This window comes from Mesoplodon densirostris, chromosome 3, assembly GCF_025265405.1.
Source record: "Mesoplodon densirostris isolate mMesDen1 chromosome 3, mMesDen1 primary haplotype, whole genome shotgun sequence".
NCBI classification, from domain to species: Eukaryota; Metazoa; Chordata; class Mammalia; order Artiodactyla; family Ziphiidae; genus Mesoplodon; species Mesoplodon densirostris.
In genome coordinates this window covers 59,433,642-59,453,569 of record NC_082663.1, presented here as the reverse complement: position 1 = coordinate 59,453,569, position 19,928 = coordinate 59,433,642, and the positions used below count along the sequence as shown (strand labels likewise).

General features: G+C 40.9%; 1 protein-coding gene and 1 non-coding gene across 4 annotated transcripts in view; both read right to left on the bottom strand.

Moving 5' to 3' along the window:
- ARHGEF28 (Rho guanine nucleotide exchange factor 28) overlaps nucleotides 1-19,928 on the bottom strand; it is a 311,840-nt gene that overhangs the window by 229,077 nt on the left and 62,835 nt on the right. The window lies entirely within an intron of this gene.
- Nucleotides 19,822-19,894, bottom strand: TRNAR-UCU (transfer RNA arginine (anticodon UCU)). The gene has a single exon. It is a non-coding gene; the product is annotated as a tRNA-Arg (tRNA).

Below are 19,928 nucleotides of genomic sequence, written 5' to 3'. Positions count from 1 at the left end.
ACAAAAACAGAAATATAGATCAATGGAACAAGATAGAAAGCCCAGAGGTAAACCCACGCACATATGGTCACCTTATTTTTGAAAAAGTAGGCAAGAATATACAGTGGAGAAAAGGCAGCCTCTTCAATAAGTGGTGCTGGGAAAACTGGACAGCTACATGTAAAAGAATGAAATTAGAACACTCCTAACACCGTATACAAAAATAAACTCAAAATGGATTAAAGACCTAAATGTAAGGCCAGACACTATAAAACTCTTAGAGGAAAAGCTAGGCAGAACACTCTATGACATAAATTATAGCAAGATCCTTTTTGACCTACCTCCTAGAGAAATAGAAATAAAAACAAAAATAAACAAATGGGACCTAATGAAACTTAAAAGCTTTTGCACAGCAAGGAAATCATAAAAAAGATGAAAAGACAACCCTCAGAATGGGAGAAAATATTTGCAAATGAAGCAACTGACAAAGGATTAATCTCCAAAATTTACATGCAGCTCAATAGCAAAAAAACAAACAACTCAATCTAAAAACGGGCAGAAGACCTAAATAGACATTTCTCCCAAGAAGATATACAGATTGCCAACAAACACATGAAAGGATGCTCAACATCACTAATCATTAGAGAAATGTAAATCAAAACTACAATGAGGGGGCTTCCCTGGTGGCGCAGGTGGTTAACAATCCGCCTGCCAATGCAGGGGACACAGGTTCAAGCCCTAGTCCGGTAAGATCCCCCATGCCACAGAGCAACTAAGCCTGTGTGCCATAACTACTGAGCCTGCGCTCTAGAGCCCGCAAGCCACAACTACTGAGCCTGCACTCTAGAGCCCGTGAGCCACAAGTACTGAAGTTCACATACCTAGAGCCCATGCTCCACAACAAGAGAAGCCACCGCAGTGAGAAGCCCGCACACTGCAACGAAGAGTAGCCCTCGCTCGCCACAACTAAAGAAAGCCCAAGCGCAGCAACGAAGGCCGAACACAACCTAAATAAATAAATAAATAAAATAAAAATAAAAATAAAATAAAATGAGGTATCACCTCACACCCATCGGAATGGCCATCATCAAAAAATCTACAAACAATAAATGCTGGAGAGGGTGTGGAGAAAAGTGAACCTTCTTGCACTGTTGGTAGGAATGTAAATTAATACAGCCACTATGGAGAACAGTATGAAAGTCCTTAAAAAACTAAAACTAGAACTACCATACGACCCAGCAATCTCACTAGTGGGCATATACCCTGAGAAAACCATAATTCAAAAAGAGTCATGGGGCCTCCCTGGTGGCGCAGTGGTTGAGAGTCCGCCTGCCGATGCAGGGGATACGGGTTCGTGCCCCGGTCTGGGAGGATCCCATATGCCGCGGAGCGGCTGGGCCCGTGAGCCATGGCCGCTGGGCCTGCGCGTCCGGAGCCTGTGCTCCGCAACGGGAGAGACCACAACAGTGAGAGGCCCGCATACCGCAAAAAGAAAAAAAAAAAAAAAAGAGTCATGTACCACAATGTTCACTGCAGCAGTATTTACAATAGCCAGGACATGGAAGCAACCTACATGTCCACTGACAGATGAATGGATAAAGAAGATGTGGCACATATATACAATGGAATATTACTCAGCCATAAAGAGAAACGAAATTGAGTTATTTGTAGTGAGGTGGATGGACCTAGAGACTGTCATACAGAGTGAAGTAATTCAGAAAGAGAAAAACAAATACCATATGCTAACACGTATATATGGAATCTAAAAAAAAAATGGTTCTGATGAACCTAAGGGCAGGACAGAAATAAAGACGCAGACGGGGGCTTCCCTGGTGGTGCAGTGGTTGAGAGTCCACCTGCCGATGCAGGGGACACGGGTTCATGCCCCGGTCCGGGAAGATCCCACATGCAGCGGAGCGGCTAGGCCTGTGAGCCATGGCCACTGAGCCTGCGCATCCAGAGCCTGTGCTCTGCAACGGGAGAGGCCACAACAGTGAGAGGCCTGCATACCGCTAAAAAAAAAAAAAAAGAAAGAAAATGACGCAGACATGGGGAATGGAGTTGAGGACACGGGGAGGGAGAAGTGTAAGCTGGGACGAAGTGAGAGAGTGGCATGGACATATATACACTACGAAATGAATAAACACAGGAAGAAAAGGAGATCTGGTACAGACGACATTTTAGGATTACTTCTAGACCCATAAATCTGTATTCTGACAACACTTTGAAATCTAAAATAATATTAAATCAACTGTCAAAAAAAAAAAAAAAAAAAGAAATGTAAAACAGATAGCTAGTGGGAAGCAGCCACATAGCACAGGGAGATCAGCTTGGTGCTTGGTGACCACCTAGAGGGGTGGGAGGGAGACGCAATAGGGAGGAGATATGGGGATATATGTATATGTATAGCTGATTCACTTTGTTATAAAGCAGAAACTGACACAACATTGTAAAGCAATTATACTCCAATAAAGATGTAAAAAATAAAAAAATAAAAAATAAAATAACTTCTGAAACAGTCCCAGAAATCACAATCCCTGGAAACTTTGGCCAGAGACTATATTTTCCCTGGCGCACAGCAGGCACTTTAAGACTAGGCCTCCTCCGGTGGGCTTCTCTGCCCCCCCTTCCTTTCCCATCCCATAAAATCAATACCTAAAGTCAAACAGCCAACTCTTCTTCCAGAGGCATGCACACTCAAGATTTGGAGAGAGGGGACAGTGGCCACTAGGTGGTATTCATTCATAGAAAAATTGCGAAGGATTATGCTGATTGCAGTGTTTATGATGAGTCCAGGCAATAAACACTTACTCTGCAAGTTCCATATGCTGCTTAACGCTCTCCTCAAAGGTCACATAGTTAACCCAGACCTGGAAGGACAGAGGTATTGGGTAGGAAGTGTGAAGTTGGTACTGGTCAACAGAGAAGGTGGGAGCACTGGCTTAGTAAAGCAGGTTGTTAACTGAGCTAGAACAGAGTGGGGAGGGGTGAACTCAATGTAGGAGGGGGCAGGGAAGGGTGTATCTTTAAAGTTTTTTTAATAAGCTGCTTTTTTTTTTTTTTAATAAGGAGGCTGCCTTGGTTGCTTCTGTCCTCACATGTCAATGGCTTTCAATAGATAAGACATCTTCTGCTTGTTTTAACTGTTTTATGAAGACAAAGTAACTCATAGGTTTAAATGCCACCTAAGAAAAGAGGTCACAGGCCACAAGTAGAAGCATCTCAGTTCTGAAATGTTTAAGTACTTCAGTCCCCAAAACATCAAATCCTTCAACGTACGCATAAAAGTGCTCCACCTACCCTACCCAAATTGTGTTCTGCGTACATGAACTTCCTGTCTTCTCCCCCTGCCTCTATCAAATATTAGCCAATGGCAGTGCAGGAACCCCAGGACACCATGATGCACGAGATGATATCCCAGTGAACCAGATGTCCTGACACTCAGCTGGAGGTTGCGGACTCATCTGGGAGTTCTTCTGCAGTAGTCCCTGAACCTTCTGGCCAGTCACAAATCCCAACCTGAGCGATTTAACAGCTTTGTGATGAGGTGAAATGGGGCCTTCCTGGGGACACAGAGCAGTCTTCACTTTGGAGTATCAAACTCTAATGGCATACTTATTGAGCAAGTCAGAAAAGAACAAAGAAAAACTCAAAGGAAAAAGGAAATCAAAATGCCTCCTGCCTAAATCAGGCCTAAAAAAATCTGGCAAATAAAGGTGATCACGTGGCCAAGATAAAAGGCTACACCCTACTTAAAGGAAAACAGAGGGTTGAGGCAAAAATGAAAAAGTAAAAATCACTTGTACCATTAGAATGAAGGAAAGCTGATTAGCCAAAGCCAACTCTGGAAGAAGTTACGGTCAACGTGTAGAATGTCCTTCAACAGAATCCTCCCTCCTCTCAGAACTCAGAGCCATCTTCACCCTGCCATAAAGCATTGCTTGAAAATGACCTAGAATTTGTTTTCCCGACTGCCAGAAGCTCTTAAAAGTGCTACAGCTCTAGTAACCCTGTGTGGTCGCTGGCTCTTAGCATGTGAAGTTTGTTATACTATGATTATGTTTCAAGTTTCCTCCTGTAGTTTCTAACTTATTTTCATCTGCATTTTTTCATTTTAAAAGCCTTTAAAAAAAATAGTAATAATCCTCAGTTGGTTCACAGCCTGGCTTACTAACTCCAGGCTGGCTGGATTTGCATTTGGAAAGGCTATCTGGGTTTTCCCATAAGGCAACCTCCAAAGAGAAAGAAAATGAAGCAGTTCCCTTCTAACAGGTAAATGGTGGGGTTTTTTTGTTTCTTTTCTGTTTTCTTGTTTTGTTTTGTTTTTAGGTATTTCCAGAAGGTTCACTGACCTATCCTGGGTCAGTGAGTGGACCCCTCCCCAATCAGGGCCTTTAACACCCTGTGGCCAACACAGTAACACTCATCAGTCTACTGGGGAGAAGCAAAGATCTCCCAGAAATCTATCTTAGTCAAGGCAGGAAATGTCCTAATTGCCTTCTCCCATTCCTTCCTGTCTTAGTCCATTCAGGCTGCTATAACAAAATACTGTAAACTGGGTGACTTACAAACAACAGACATTTATCTCTCATAGTTCTGGAGGCTAGAGAGTCTAAGATCAAGTCACCAGCAGAATCGGTGTCTGGTGAGGGCCAACTTCCCCAATGATGTCCATCCTCTCACTGTAATCTCACATGGCAGAAGTGGCAAGAGAGCTCAGTGAGGTCTTCTTTTTTTTTTTTTTTTTTTGGGTACGCGGGTCTCTCACTGTTGTGGCCTCTCCCGTTGCGGAGCACAGGCTCCAGACGCGCAGGCTCAGCGGCCATGGCTCACGGGCCCAGCCGCTCTGCAGAATGTGGGATCTTCCCGGGCCGGGGTACGAACCCGTGTCCCCTCCATCGGCAGGCGGACTCTCAACCACTGCGCCATCAGGGAAGCCCCGAGGTCTTTTTTATAAGGACACTAATCCCATCTACGAGGGCTCGACAACCCAAAGGCCGCACGCACTAACGCCACCACACTGGGTATTAGGATTTCAACATATGAATTTTAAGGGACATGAACATTCAGACCATAGCACCTCCCCATACTCCTGCCCACACAGACACCCATGTTAAGTCACTTATTTTTTTTAATTCTCTCTTAAGCCAAGATGACCATGGAAAGTCAATGTGCAGTTTACATATATAGGTAATATTCACAATACACAAATACACACACACACACACAGACCTTTAGCAAAAAATGAGTACAATTTTAAGATTTTCCAATTATTAAAGTGTGAAAGGAAAAGAGGCAAGGTCCATAACCTGACCTCCACCAGTGCCTTGAAGGTAAGCAGGTGAGCACAATAGACATTTATTTAATTAATCACCATTCTGAGTCACCTGCCCTCCCCATCCTCCCTGGGGCTTGAGAACCATCCTAAGTGCCATCCCTCAGGGAGTCCTGTTCCCACAGGAAACCCCCAAGAGGAACCAGAGTCTCTGTTCTTTCATACCTCCTAAGGGCTTACCTTCTAGGAGTCAAAGAATCAGTGAAGTAAGGATCAGAAAACCCCAACCCCCCCCCCAAAAAAAAACTCTGAATTTGGATTTGCAGGCATTATAGAAATTAATTATTCTCTTAGACACCAGTCAGGCAATTTGACCTAAAGTCGCCAATTTAACCATAAAACATGTAGTCGCATAAAGTGGTTGAGCTTTCCCTGCTATGTCATATGACAAATGACTTTAAAATAGAGACCATCTCCTCTCTAAACTCCCACTCTCAATTCTGGCTTTTTAATTGGATTCACATAACTTTTTAGATAAATCTATTCTATTTGAACTCTCAACTTTTCCTACCCAAAAGTATTTAGATAGATTATTCTTTGCTATCTGAACTCACCACATAAACTCTTATTATCTCAACTCAGGATCCAAATATATTAAGATCGTGAAAAATACCTATAATTTCAGAGTGATGTGTAAATTAACTTTAATCTCACCCTGAGGTAGAATGAAAACTGGTCGCAATTTGAAAGGTCTGAAGGACCCTAATCAGTAATCCCTACTACAGGGATAGCTGCATAAACATTTCAAATCTCTTTATCAAAATCTATACCAGACCACTTTACATCCATGAGGATGGCTAGTATCAAAAACAGAAAAGAGCTGGCAAAGGACGTGGAGAAATTAGACTTCTCGTGCAGTTCACTACTGAGAGGAATGTATGAGGTACAGCCGATGTGGAGGTACACTTTGGTGGTTCCTCAAAAAATTAAACATAGAATTACCATGTGATCCAGCAATTCAACTTCTAGATATATACACAAAAGAACTGAAATCAGAGACTTAGAAACTAGTACATCAAAGTTTATAGCAGCATTATTCACAACAGCAAAAGGTGGAAACCACCCAAATGTCCAGCAAATGAATGGATAAACTAAGTGTAGTGTACATATACAATGGAATATTCCTCAGCCTTAAAAAAGAACACAATTCTGACACATGCAATATGGACAAGCTTTGAAAACATTATGCCAAGTAAGTCCGAAACAAACGGACAAACATGGCATGATTCCACGTGTGAGGTACCTACAGTAGTCAAATTCACAGAGACAGAAAGCAGACTGGTGGTTGCCAGGGGCTGGGGAATGGAGGAATAGGGAGTTATTGTTTCATGGGTAGAGAGTTTCAGTTTGGGAAGACAAAAAAGTTCTGGAGATGGATGGTGGTAATGCTTATATGATATAAATGTACTTAATGCCACTGAACTGTACACTTACAAGTGGATACAGTGTTCAAATGAGTTCTGCATATTTTACCAGAATAAAGGGAAAAAGTCTGTACCAGGGACTATAAAAAGCTATCACTAAACACCTATTGGAACAGCTAAAATAAAAAATAGTGGCAATGCTAAATGTGGACAAGGATGCAAAGAAGTTGGATCTTTCATACACTGTAGGCGTGAATGTAATAAGGTACAGCCACTCCAGAAAATAGCTTAGCAGTTCCGTTAAAAGTTAAACATACACTAACCAAACAACCCAGCAATTGCATTCCTGGACATTCATCCCAGAGAAATGAAAATTACATCCACACAATTGTTCATAGCAGCTTTATTTATAATAACCAATATGAAGCAATCGAAATGTCCTACAATAGGTCAATGGTTAAACTGTGGTACGCCCATACCATGGAATGCTACTCATTAATGAAAAAGAATAAATTACTCATAAAACAAGTTGGATGCACCTTAAGGATATTATGCTGAGTGAGCCAACCTCAAAAGATCACATGCTGTATGACTTCATTTGCATAACATTCTCAAGATGACAAAACTATAGATATGGAAAACAGATTAGTGGTTGCCAGGGGTTAGCAATGGTGGAGGGAGGAGGGTGGTGGGTATATTAATGTACCCTAAGTTTATCTACTCATCTGTGTTAGCTGAAGATACTTTTATTTTCCACCATCAAAAAAAATGCTTCACGGGCTTCCCTGGTGGTGCAGTGGTTGGGAGTCCGCCTGCCGATGCAGGGGACACGGGTTCGTGCCCCAGTCCGGGAGGATCCCACATGCCGCAGAGCAGCTGGGCCCGTGAGCCATGGCCGCTGAGCCTGCGCGTCCAGAGCCTGTGCTCCACAACGGGAGAGGCCACAACAGTGAGAGGCCCGCGTACAGCAAAAAAAAAAAAAAAAAAAAAGCTTCACAAACTCTGTATTCTTTTTTTTTTTTTTTTTTTTTTTTTTTTTGCTGTACGCGGGCCTCTCACTGCTGTGGCCTCTCCCGTTGCGGAGCACAGGCTCCGGACACACAGGCTCCGCGGCCATGGCTCGCGGGCCCAGCCGCTCCGCGGCATGTGGGATCTTCCGGGATCGGGGCACGAACCCGTGTCCCCTGCATCGGCAGGCGGACTCTCAACCACTGCGCCACCAGGGAAGCCCCAAACTCTGTATTCTTTATCAAGGGTACCATGCAATTTAATGGCTCATTTCCCATCCCAGTGACCTCAGTTTCCACTGAACGCACAATGGCAGCTACCCACAAAAATTCCACCAACAAACTGTCACATATTAACTGATACCCACCACAATTTAGCTGATATTCTTCTCTGTTTTGCCTACGGGGGAAGCTTACTATAGAATTCAGTCAGTGGTTTTGACAAATATCATCTATTTTCATGTTTAATCCTCTACCACTCATGTATGAATACCTTTTTAAAATTCCAAAACACACAAAGATGTATAGGGTGCTCACAGTTTAAACAATCTAGTTTATAAAAATCTGAATTCAAACATACAATCTAGTGTGATTATCAAGAGTATTTACCATTGAATTTTATTCAATAGGGCACTCACCTGCCAAAACATTATTTTATTTATGTGTAACTTTTCCAAAACACCTTTATTAAAGAAGAATACAGTGAAGGTATAAAGAACCATAAAGTCACAATTCTAAATAAAAGCAGACAACTGATTATGAAAGCCAGCCTTGGACTTCACACACATAGTCATTCAAGTCATGTTTGTACCACTAATCCTTTACATTCCAATCCATACAAAGTGTTTTCAGTTTCTTACCAAAATATGCACTACCCCATTTACACAACATTTTATTATGAGTTTAAATGGCAAGATGTGGGCTTTCTCTTTGACCTACAAATTTATGGGTGGCCAAGTACATTTAATTCGATCAATGCTTTAATGATGCAACTTTCTTAAATAATGTGCTGAAAATCTCTGCTGAAAATGAATACTTCAGTAACCATTTCATTTTTTTCTGTGGATTTCTTGGTATCTGTTCTCAAGGGAGTACAAGAAGCTATGTTTCTTCTTTCTAGAAAGTCACTTTTAATAACTACAGCCATACTCTAAACAATAAATGATTATGTCAGATGCTTAAATGCTTTTGGTTTTAGTAACTTAGATTTTCAAATTCTCTCCCATGCTCACCACTTCCCACATCCCAGATCTACCAGGGAGACCAGCCCTTGTCTACATGCTGCTCCACAGCCTGGTGACTTCAAATTCCAAGTTGGCACAAAAGTCTTTGGAAATTCATAGAAGATAAAGTATTTAACGTGATCTATACCAGCAACTGTTTCTAAAGTGCTTCATGAGATTTCCCCCTAAACTTCCCTCTCTAGTGGATCCCCTTTCCCTATTAGGAGGGAAAGGAGGAAGGTTTAAACCAGACAAGTCCCTGGGGAAACATGGAACCTTGACAGCCATGTACACTCAAAGGGTTCCCACATAGGTGCTACTTGTTCCAGGAGTATAACTACCACTGTTCTTCCGAAAATGTCCTCCTGTCCCCTCCCTGGCTTGGGCTGCTGATTCTGCCCTCAATAGTTCCACTATCTGTCAGAAAAGACGGAATGATGTTCTCCTCTATATTTAGAAGAAAAGAGTGCAAAATTAAGTATGAGAACATGGAAAACACATGGATCATCATATAATGCGGTAAAGCAGGGTACAGTCAGATGTGATCAGATGTGACCAAGCACCATCTTTAATTATCAACCATTTTGTCAACTGGACCCACCCACCCAGTGACCACAGCCATTGTCTAGAATGCTCCTATAAAGGATCAGAGAGCAAGCTTGTCTCCCCACTCAGTGATTCTCTAGAAATTCAATGAGTAAACATTTACTGAAAGTCCACAGTGCAGTAGAGACTGCACTCAGTATTTCGATATAAACAAAGGGTAACAGTCTGTGTTCATGGGATAGTTTGGTATAACTGAGAATGCCCTGGACTGAGAGTCAGAAAATCTGGGGTTGAAATCCAAGTTCCAAAAGAATTCAGCTGGGTGGCCATACCTCACTCAGTTCAGCAAGAAACCCAGATATTGGCCCAGATAAATACATGTTAATGAAGGAACACCACCCTGCTTCCCTGAACCTCAATTTTCTTATCTATAAATGGAGATAATTCCTATCCCACAGGGTTTGGAAAATTAAATAAGAACTCATTAAAGAGTATACTGTATAGTGTTTAGCACATGACAGGTTTATTAGAAATGTTTGGTTTTTAAGCTATTTCATTGGAGCCAAGGGTCTACTTTGCCCCAAATGATTTGCCCTACTTAAGTGTGAATCTAGTATTATTTAATGGCAATTTAATTTTTCTAATTCATCTTTTTAAGCAGGGAGCTGTAATTCTCTCCAAATTAACCTCACCTTTGGAAAGCCCAGTAATTCATGGCACAGGCTATACCCAAGGCACCATGGGGTAGCAATACACCCTGATTGTTGCCAACATACCCAGAAGATAAGGAAGAGCTTCCAGAGGGCAGACAGCAGAAGCAAAAAGAAATACAATTCTGCAGCCTGTGGAAGGAAAACCACATTCACAGAAAGATAGACAATATGAAAAGGCAGAGGACTTTGTATCAGATGAAGGAACAAGATAAAACCCCAGAAAAATAACTAAATGAAGTGGAGACAGGCAACCTTCCAGAAAGAGTTCAGAATAATGATACTGAAGATGATCCAGGACTTCGTAAAAAAATGGAGGCAAAGATAGAGAAGATGCAAGAAATGTTTAGCAAAGACCTAGAAGAATTAAAGAACAAACAGAGATGAACAATACAATAACTGAAATGAAAAATAAATTAGAAGGAATCAATAACAGAACAACTGAGGCAGAAGAATGGATAAGTGACCTGGAAGACAGAAAGGAGGAATTCACTGCCGCAGAGCAGCATAAAGAAAAAAGGAATGAAAAGAAATGAAGATAGCCTAAGAGACCTCTGGGACAACATTAAATGCAACAACATTCGCATTATAGGGGTCCCAGAAGGAGAAGAGAGAGAGAAAGGACCGGAGAAAATACTTGAAGAGACTATAGTCGAAAACTTCCCTAACATGGGAAAGGAAATAGCCACCCAAGTCCAGGAAGCGCAGAGAGTCCCAGGCAGGATAAACCCAAGGAGAAACACGCCAGGACACATAGTAATCAAACTGACAAAAATTAAAGACAAATTATTGAAAGCAAAAAAGGAAAAACAACAAATAACATACAACAGAGCTCCCATAAGGTTAACAGCTGATTTCTCAGCAGAAACTCTACAGGCCAGAAGGGAGTGGCATGATATATTTAAAGTGATGAAAGGGAAGAACCTACAACCAAGATTACTCTACTGGGCAACGATCTCATTCAGATTCCACAGAGAAATCAAAAGCTTTACAGACAAGCAAAAGCTAAGAGAATTCAGCACCACCAAACCAGCTCTACAACAAATGTGAAAGGAACTTCTCTAAGTGGGAAACACAAGAGAAGAAAAGGACCTACAAAAACAAACCCATAACAATTAAGAAAATGGTAATTGGAACATACATATTGATAATTACCTTAAACGTGAATGGATTAAATGCTCCAACCAAAAGATACAGGCTGTTTGAATGGATATAAAAACAAGACCCATATATATGCTGTCTACAAGAGACCCACTTCAGACCTAGGGACACATACAGACTGAAAGTGAGGGGATGGAAAAAGATATTCCATGCAAATGGAAATCAAAAGAAAGCTGCAGTAGCAATACTCATATCAGATAAAATAGACTTTAAAATAAAGAATGTTACAAGAGACAAGGAAGGACACTACATAATGATCAAGGAATCAATCTAAGAAGAAGATATAACAATTATAAATATATATGCATCCAACATAGGAGCATCTCAATACATAAGGCAACTACTAACAGCTATAAAAGAGGAACTCAACAGTAACACAATAATACTGGAGGACTTTAACACCTCACTTACACTGACGTACAGATCATCCAGACAGAAAATTAATAAGGAAACACAAGCTTTAAATGACACAATAGACCAGATAGATTTAATTGATATTTATAGGACATTCCATCCAAAAACAGCAGACTACACTTTCTTCTCAAGTGCATGGAACATTCTCCAGGAGAGATGACATCTTGGGTCACAAATTAAGGCTCGGTAAATTTAAGAAAACTGAAATCATATCAAGCATCTTTTTGAACCACAACACTATGAGATTAGAAATGAATTACAGGGAAAAATATGTAAAAAACACAAACACATGGAGGCTAAACAAAACATTACTAAATAACCAAGAGATCACTGAAGAAATCCAAGAGGAAATAAAAAAATACCTAGAGACAAATTACACCGAAAACACAATCCAAAACCTATGGGTTGCAGCAAAAGCAGTTCTAAAAGGGAAGTTTATAGCAATACAAGCTTACCTCAAGAAACAAGAAACATCTCAAATAAACAATCTAATCTTACACCTAAAGGAACTAGAGAAAGAAAACAAACAAAACCCAAAGTTAGTAGAAGGAAAGAAATCATAAAGATCAGAGCAGAAATAAATCAAATAGAAACAAAGAAAACAATAGCAAAGATCAATAAAACTAAAAGCTGGTTTTTTGAGAGGATAAACAAAATTGATAAACCTTTAGCCAGACTCATCAAGAAAAAGAGGGAGAGGACTCAAATCAATAAAATTAGAAATAAAAAAGAAGTTACAACAGACACCACAGAAATACAAAGCACCCTAAGAGACTACTACAAGCAACTCTATGCCAATAAAATGGACAACCTGGAAGAAATGGACAAATTCTTAGAAAGGTATAACCTTCCAAGACTGAACCAGGAAGAAATACAAAATATGAACAGACCAATCACAAGTAATGAAATTGAAACTGTGATTAAAAATCTTCCAACAAACAAAAGTCCAGGACCAGAGGGCTTCACAGATGAATTCTATCAAATATTTAGAGAAGAGCTAACACCCGTTCTTCTCAAACTCTTCCAAAAAATTGCAGAGGAAGGAACACTCCCAAACTCATTCTATGAAGCCACCATCACCCTAATACCAAAACCAGACAAAGATACTACAAAAAAAGGAAATTACAGACCAATATCACTCATGAATATAGATGCAAAAATCCTCAACAAAATACTAGCAAACAGAATCCAGCAACACATTAAAAGGATCATACACCGTGATCAAGTGGGATTTATCCCAGGGATGCAAGGATTCTTTAATATACACAAAGCAATCAATGTGATATGCCATGTTAACAAACTGAAGAATAAAAACCATATGATCATATCAATAGATGCAGAAAAACTTTTAACAAAATTCAACACCCATTTATGATAAACACTCTCCAGAAAGTGGGCATAGAGGGAACCTGCCTCAACATAATAAAGGCCATATACGACAAAACCACAGAAAACATCATTCTCAATGGTGAAAAGCTGAAAGCATTTCCTCTAAGATCAGGAACAAGACAAGGTTGTCCACTCTTGCCACTATTATTCAACACTTTTGGAAGTCCTAGCCACGGCAATCAAAGAAGAAAAAGAAATAAAAGGAATACAAATTGGAAAAGAAGTACAATTGTCACTGTGTGCAGATGACATGATACTACACATACAGAATCCTAAAGATGTCACCAGAAAACTATTAGAGCTAATCAATGAATTTGGTAAAGTTGCAGGATACAAAATTCATGCACAGAATTCTCTTGCATTCCTATACATTAACAACGAAAGATCAGAAAGAGAAATTAAGGAAACAATCCCATTCAGCATTGCAACAAAAAGAATAAAATACCTAGGAATAAACCTACCTAAGGAGGGAAAAGACCTGTACTCAGAAAACTATAAGACACTGATGAAAGAAATCAAAGATGACACAAACAGATGAAGAGATATACCATGTTCTTGGACTGGAAGAATCAATATTGTGAAAATGACTACACTACCCAAAGCAATCTACAGATTCAGTGCAATCCCTATCAAATTACCAGTGGCATTTTTTACAGAACTAGAACAAAAAAATCTTAAAATTTGTATGGAGACACAAAAGATCCCGAAGAGCCAATGCAGTTTTGAGGGAAAAAACAGAGCTGAAGGAATCAGACTCCCTGACATCAGACTATATTACAAAGCTACAGTAATCAAGGCAATATGGTACTGGCACAAAAACAGAAATACAGATCAATGGAACAAGATAGAAAGCCCAGAGATAAACCCATGCACCTATGGTCAACTAATCTGTGACAAAGGAGGCAAGGATATACAATGGAGAAAAGATAGTCTCTTCAATAAGTGATGCTGGGAAAACTGGACAGCTACATGTAAAAGAATGAAATTAGGACACTCCCTAACACCATACACAAAAATAAACTCAAAATGGATTACAGACCTAAATGTAAGACCAGATACCATAAAACTCTTAAAGGAAAACATAGGAAGAACACTCTTTGACATAAATCACAGCAAGATCTTTTTTGACCCACCCCCTAGAGTAATGGAAATAAAAACAAAAATAAACAAATGGGACCTAATGAAACTTAAAAGCTTTTGCACAGCAAGGAAATCATAAAAAAGACGAAAAGACAACCCTCAGAATGGGAGAAAATATTTGCAAATGAAGCAACTGACAAAGGATTAATCTCCAAAATTTACATGCAGCTCAATAGCAAAAAAACAAACAACTCAATCTAAAAATGGGCAGAAGACCTAAATAGACATTTCTCCAAAGAAGACATACAGATGGCCAAGAAGCATATGAAAAGCTGCTCAACATCACTAATTATTAGAGAAATGCAAATCAAAACTACAATGAGGTATCACCTCACACCAGTTAGACTGGGCATCATCAGAAAATCTACAAACAACAAATGCTGGAAAGGGTGTGGAGAAAAGGGAACCCTCCTGCACTGTTGGTGAAAATGTAAATTGATACAGCCACTATGGAGAACTGTATGGAGGTTGCTTAAAAAAACTAAAAATAGAATTACCATATGACCCAGCAATCCCACTACTGGGCATATACCCTGAGAAAACCATAATTCAAAAAGACACATGCACCCCAATGTTCATTGCAGCACTATTTACAATAGCCAGGTCATGGAAGCAACTAAATGCCCATTGACAGACAAACGGATAAAGAAGATGTGGTACATATATACAATGGAATATTACTCAGCCATAAAAAGGAATGAAACTGGGTCATTTGTAGAGACATGGATGGATGTAGAGACTGTCATACAGAGAGAAATAAGTCAGAAAGAGAAAAACAAATATCGTATATTAACACATATATGTGGAACCTAGAAAAATGGTACAGATGAACCTGCCTGCAGGGCAGAAACAGAGACACAGATGTAGAGAACAAATGTATGGACACCAAGGGGGGAAAGCGGCGGTGGCGGGGCGGGTGGAGGTGGTGGGATGAATTGGGAGATTGGGATTGACATGTATACATTAATATGTATAAAATAGATAACTAATAAGAACCTGCTGTATAAAAAATAAATAAAATAAAATTCAGAAATTCAAAAAAAGAAAAGATGGGAAAAGAAAAAAAAGAAAAGCAACAGCTTCCAAAATGGTAGCTTAACCCATAAAGTGAATCCAAGCCTTAGAATATTGCCAAAAAGATACCTAATGCACAGCTTTCTAGTGTTGTAACCTACATACAACACTGTGTCCCATCCCTACCTGAGGCTATTCCTGGTTATGGAACTGGAGCAGCTTGGGCAAAGTTCTGCAAATAAGAGAATGAAGAAAGCCCACCAAGATAGAGAGGGGACTTGTCTCATTAGAACAGAAAGAGGATATGGCTACAAAGCAAGAGACAAATGCAAGATGATAACCCATATCTGAGTGGGAGAGTAAAGTGTTCAAAGTTACAAAACAGGCATCTCTGAAGAGGCTAAAGGCAGCAATCCAAAGATGAATTAGAATCACAGCAGAGGAGAGAAAAGAGATAGTCGTGACCATCTACACGTCTTGATGGCTGATCAAGTGCAGAAGACAGTAACAGAGGAATAAGGAAAACTCCAATTTAAAGCCACTGTGCCTGGGAGAATGGGGGTATGGTAACAGAAATCAGGAAGTTAGAAAGGGGGTTGGTTTGGAGGAGAACTTGAAAAAGTTTTTTTAAATATAACAGTCTGGATTTGAAGCCAAGGCTGGATAATTGAGTGGAAAGAGCAAACGGGCCAGCTGGAAACAGAAGATGCAGCAGGCGCAGAGGTCGGGAGGAGGGCCCGCGTGTGGGAGTCTTCGTGGAGGAGCTGTGGTTGAAAAAACAAGGAGAGATAAGCTGCCTTGAAAGAGAGGAGAAAGGAGTGGGCCCGGGGAACGCCCACATCAGCAGATGAGAAGAAAGTGCAACAGACAAAGAAAGAGCACAACTTGAAAGAGGACCAGCGGAGTTTGAGGACACTGAGAATACATTTTTAAAGTATAAATCAGATCAGGCAGCTTCCCCGCCGAGACGCCCACACCGACTTCTCATTTCATCACCTTGGCCACAAAGCTCTCCGTGAATGACCTCACCCACCTCTCTGACCTGCCTCCTCTCCTTCACTCGGGATGCGCCGGCCACACTGGCCTTTTGCTGTCCCTCAGATACATGAGGTTCATTCCTACTTCAGGGCCTTTGTGTTTTCTGTTCCTTCTACTAGAAGGCTCTCAGGGGATTCTGGTTCCTAAACTATCAAATCTCTCACACACACACCATTCTCTACCATATCATACTGCTGGATTGTCCTAACGCACACTGCTAGCTGAAATTCTTATGTCTTTATTTGTTTACCTACTCATTGTCTGTCTCTCCAACTCTGAAGTGGACTCTAGCAGAGTGAGGTCCCACGACCTTTTCTGTTTCCCTCTCCACTACACCCTTAGTGACTCGAAGAGTGCACTGCACCACATGGGGACTTAAGAAAAAACCTTAGATGAAGCAAGAGCCAAATTAGTGCCCTTCGTGAGTGAGTCTACTTTCAGAAAAACAAACAAACAAGGTTAAAGCCAAACTACATCAAGTTATGGAGAGGAAAAAGAGGCAGGAGTTGGAGACAACAGTATTCAAACCAAACAGCACACGCGCTCAGGGGTGAGGGGAAGGAATTGTTGATAACGTAGAATCTCTATATATCACACCTTCTAGAAGAGCTGCCTTTCCAGAATGTGAAACTAAAACATTTTTACTGCTTCACACCTTATTTCTTCTACTGAGGGTTCTCCCAAAGAAAAATCTGACCCACACCCGTCATGCCTAAAATTCTTGCTTAAGATGGTAATACATCTTTTAAAAAAAATCAAATAGAACAAAAATGTTAGTTCCTGCGAGTTCTATGTTGGAAAATACAAGACTGCACATTACCCAAAATTGTGAGGGCTGCCACTGAAATATGGGAAGTGAGACAATCAGACTTTAAGAACACTTGGTACTTGGGTACCCACAGCCCCCAGCCCACACCAGCAAAGACATTCCTTCAAATATGCTGAGTGCTGGGGCTAATTCTTCCTGCAGTTTCCTGCAGTTGTACATTTTACCTTCAGGCCTTTTCACAGAAGTCTGTCATCTCACGGTGACAACAGAAGAGGTCATCATGAAGTGCCATTGTACTGAGAGGAAACAGTAGTGTTTCTTTAAGAATCTGGACAGGGACGAAGCTAAGGGAGGATTTATGTAACGTCTCTAAGTCAAAGGTTTTGCTAGAGTCTAAGAAGTGGTTTTTCCCCTCCCTGCCTGCCAGAACCATCAAGCAATCTCTTGTAGCAGCTAAGGAGCTCAAGATTTCACAAGAACTGACATCTTGTGGCTGCTCGCCAGACAGGGTAGCTACCACGGTTCTCCTGCTGTGTGGCTAGAACAACATGCTGCTTCGGAATTGGTTTGCCGCCTCCTTAAGGAAAACAGGAGAAAAGGCAAAAAAGTAAAAGCAGGACCAGGCAGAGAAAGACCAGCCAGGAAAAGGTCAAGCTAAGTTGGTAGAAAGTAAGAACCACCAAGGAGAGCTGACTTCAGCTGGCCCAGCTCAGACAATGATGGAGGATGCCACCCAACAGGTAGAAATTAGTTGAGATGCTCAGGCTGCCATGTTTAAGTCAAAACACAGCTAACATTAGTATAATTTCCTAAAAACAAATTTGCACAAAGTAAACGTGTGATCCAGAAGTTCATCTCAGTCAAAAGCCCCTCCTGACTCCCTTCTCAAAGCCAGAATGAGCTGTATTGACATGTGCTAAAAGATACCCTCGCCTGTGCCCTGACACCCGAACTAGTGAAATTTATATTAAGTTGAGCTTGAGAGCTTGATGGCACAAATCACCATCAGTTACCAGGCCCAGCCTTTTTGTGAGCAAATGAGCTTTAGAGGGTCAGGGTTGCCTAGACTTAGTTACAAGCAGCATCCTCCAGCAGGACAAAAAAAGTGTAAGAAAAGGGAGATATTTTAATTGAAGGTCCAAGAAGTAGCACCATTCTTCACATTGTAAATCTCAAAGGAAGACTGCAGGGTGGCAAAGGACAAAATGGTACCTGGCCAATGGGGAAATGAAGTGCAGAAGCAATGCAATGGAGAAGGTCATTTTGATTAGCCGGTGAAGGTGGGAAAATCCCAGGCTTACCGTGGATCTGCCACTAACAAACTTTCTGAGCAAAAAAATGTTATGGCTTCCAATACATCATTTACAAATCCTGAGTGTCAAACCAGCTGAGTTAACTAGTCAAATAAGTGACTCTCCTGCTCGGAACCTGAATTTCCTCATCTGCAAAGGGCGGGTGGCCAGGCGAAGGTCTCTAAGGTGCCTTCACATACTAAGATTCCAAGTTGATGGTTAAGACAGGCTGATCACAGGCAGCCCATGAGGGGACAGAGAGCCACAAGCAGAGAAGGGGCAGCATCTGGAGGACAGGATTTCCTTCAACAGGAACCAGAAGCCAGAAGGAATCTGCGGGAAGGAGGCGTCCGCCAGGTGAGTGCAGAACAAAGCAACCAAGTCACTTGCAGCCTCAATAGGAAACTGCCTCCCTGGGTCCTGTCCTAGGGTCCCCCCTCCAGAAGGCTGGGGCCTAGGAGAGTGTACCAAGCCTCAGAAATAGAAGTGGTTGAATGGAGGAGGTTTAGCTCAACTACGTGAAGTGATCAGCAAACATCAGGTTACCCCTTCAGTTACATACAATAAGCCCAATAGCAACCAATATACTTGGGACCAAACTCAGCAGGATACTGTGACTCAGAATAAAAGAATAACAAACACAAAATGCTAAGGGAAAAGGGAAGCCATTTAGATCCAGCTGGCAACAAGCTACTGAAGCTAAAACCCCGTCCAAACCGTTATACAATCTGCAGCCTCAGGAGAAAGAAATGATTACTCTTCTCAGTCAACTGCTACGATTAACACATCTAAAGGGTGGAAGAGAGCAAGAGCCCACACGCAAAGTTCCACAGACACACCCTTTGCAGATGTTGTAGAAGTCTCCATGGGTTAGATGCTCATATTAGCCAGAATCCAAGAAAGAGCAGAAATGAAGCACCATGGCAAAAAAAAAAAAAAAAAAGATTAAAACAAGGGAATTTTTTGAACTTTTATAAAACTTAACACAAAACTTAACATGCTACCTTTGCACAGTAAAAGTGAGTTTATAACTCCCAATTCATAATTATCACAGTTGTTAGGGCTAAAGAACTAGATATTAAATATATCTGAAAGTTGTTGAATAAAATGTGAACACGTATACCTCATTTGCAAAGAAATCATTAAAACCTGAAGTATGTACATCCTGCATCCAGCAATTCCACTCCTGGGAATCTATCCCATAAAGATGAAAGTATTGATAAATAAGGACATATGGACGAGGATGTCTAGTGAATACCCATCCACAGAGAAGTGTCTTGATCCACACCCATTTATTAAATAGAATGAATTAGAGCTACACCTGACAACTTGCAGGAATTTCCACAAAGTAATGCTGAGTTGGAAAAGATACAGAAGTTTATATAATATGATCCATATATATATATATTTGGCTGCACCATGCAGCTTGAAGGATCTTAGTTCCCCGACCAGGGATTGAACCCATGGCCCCTGCATTAGAAGTGCAGAGTCCTAACCACTGGACCACCAGGGAATTCTCTGATCCAGATTTTTTTAAATGGTTTTAT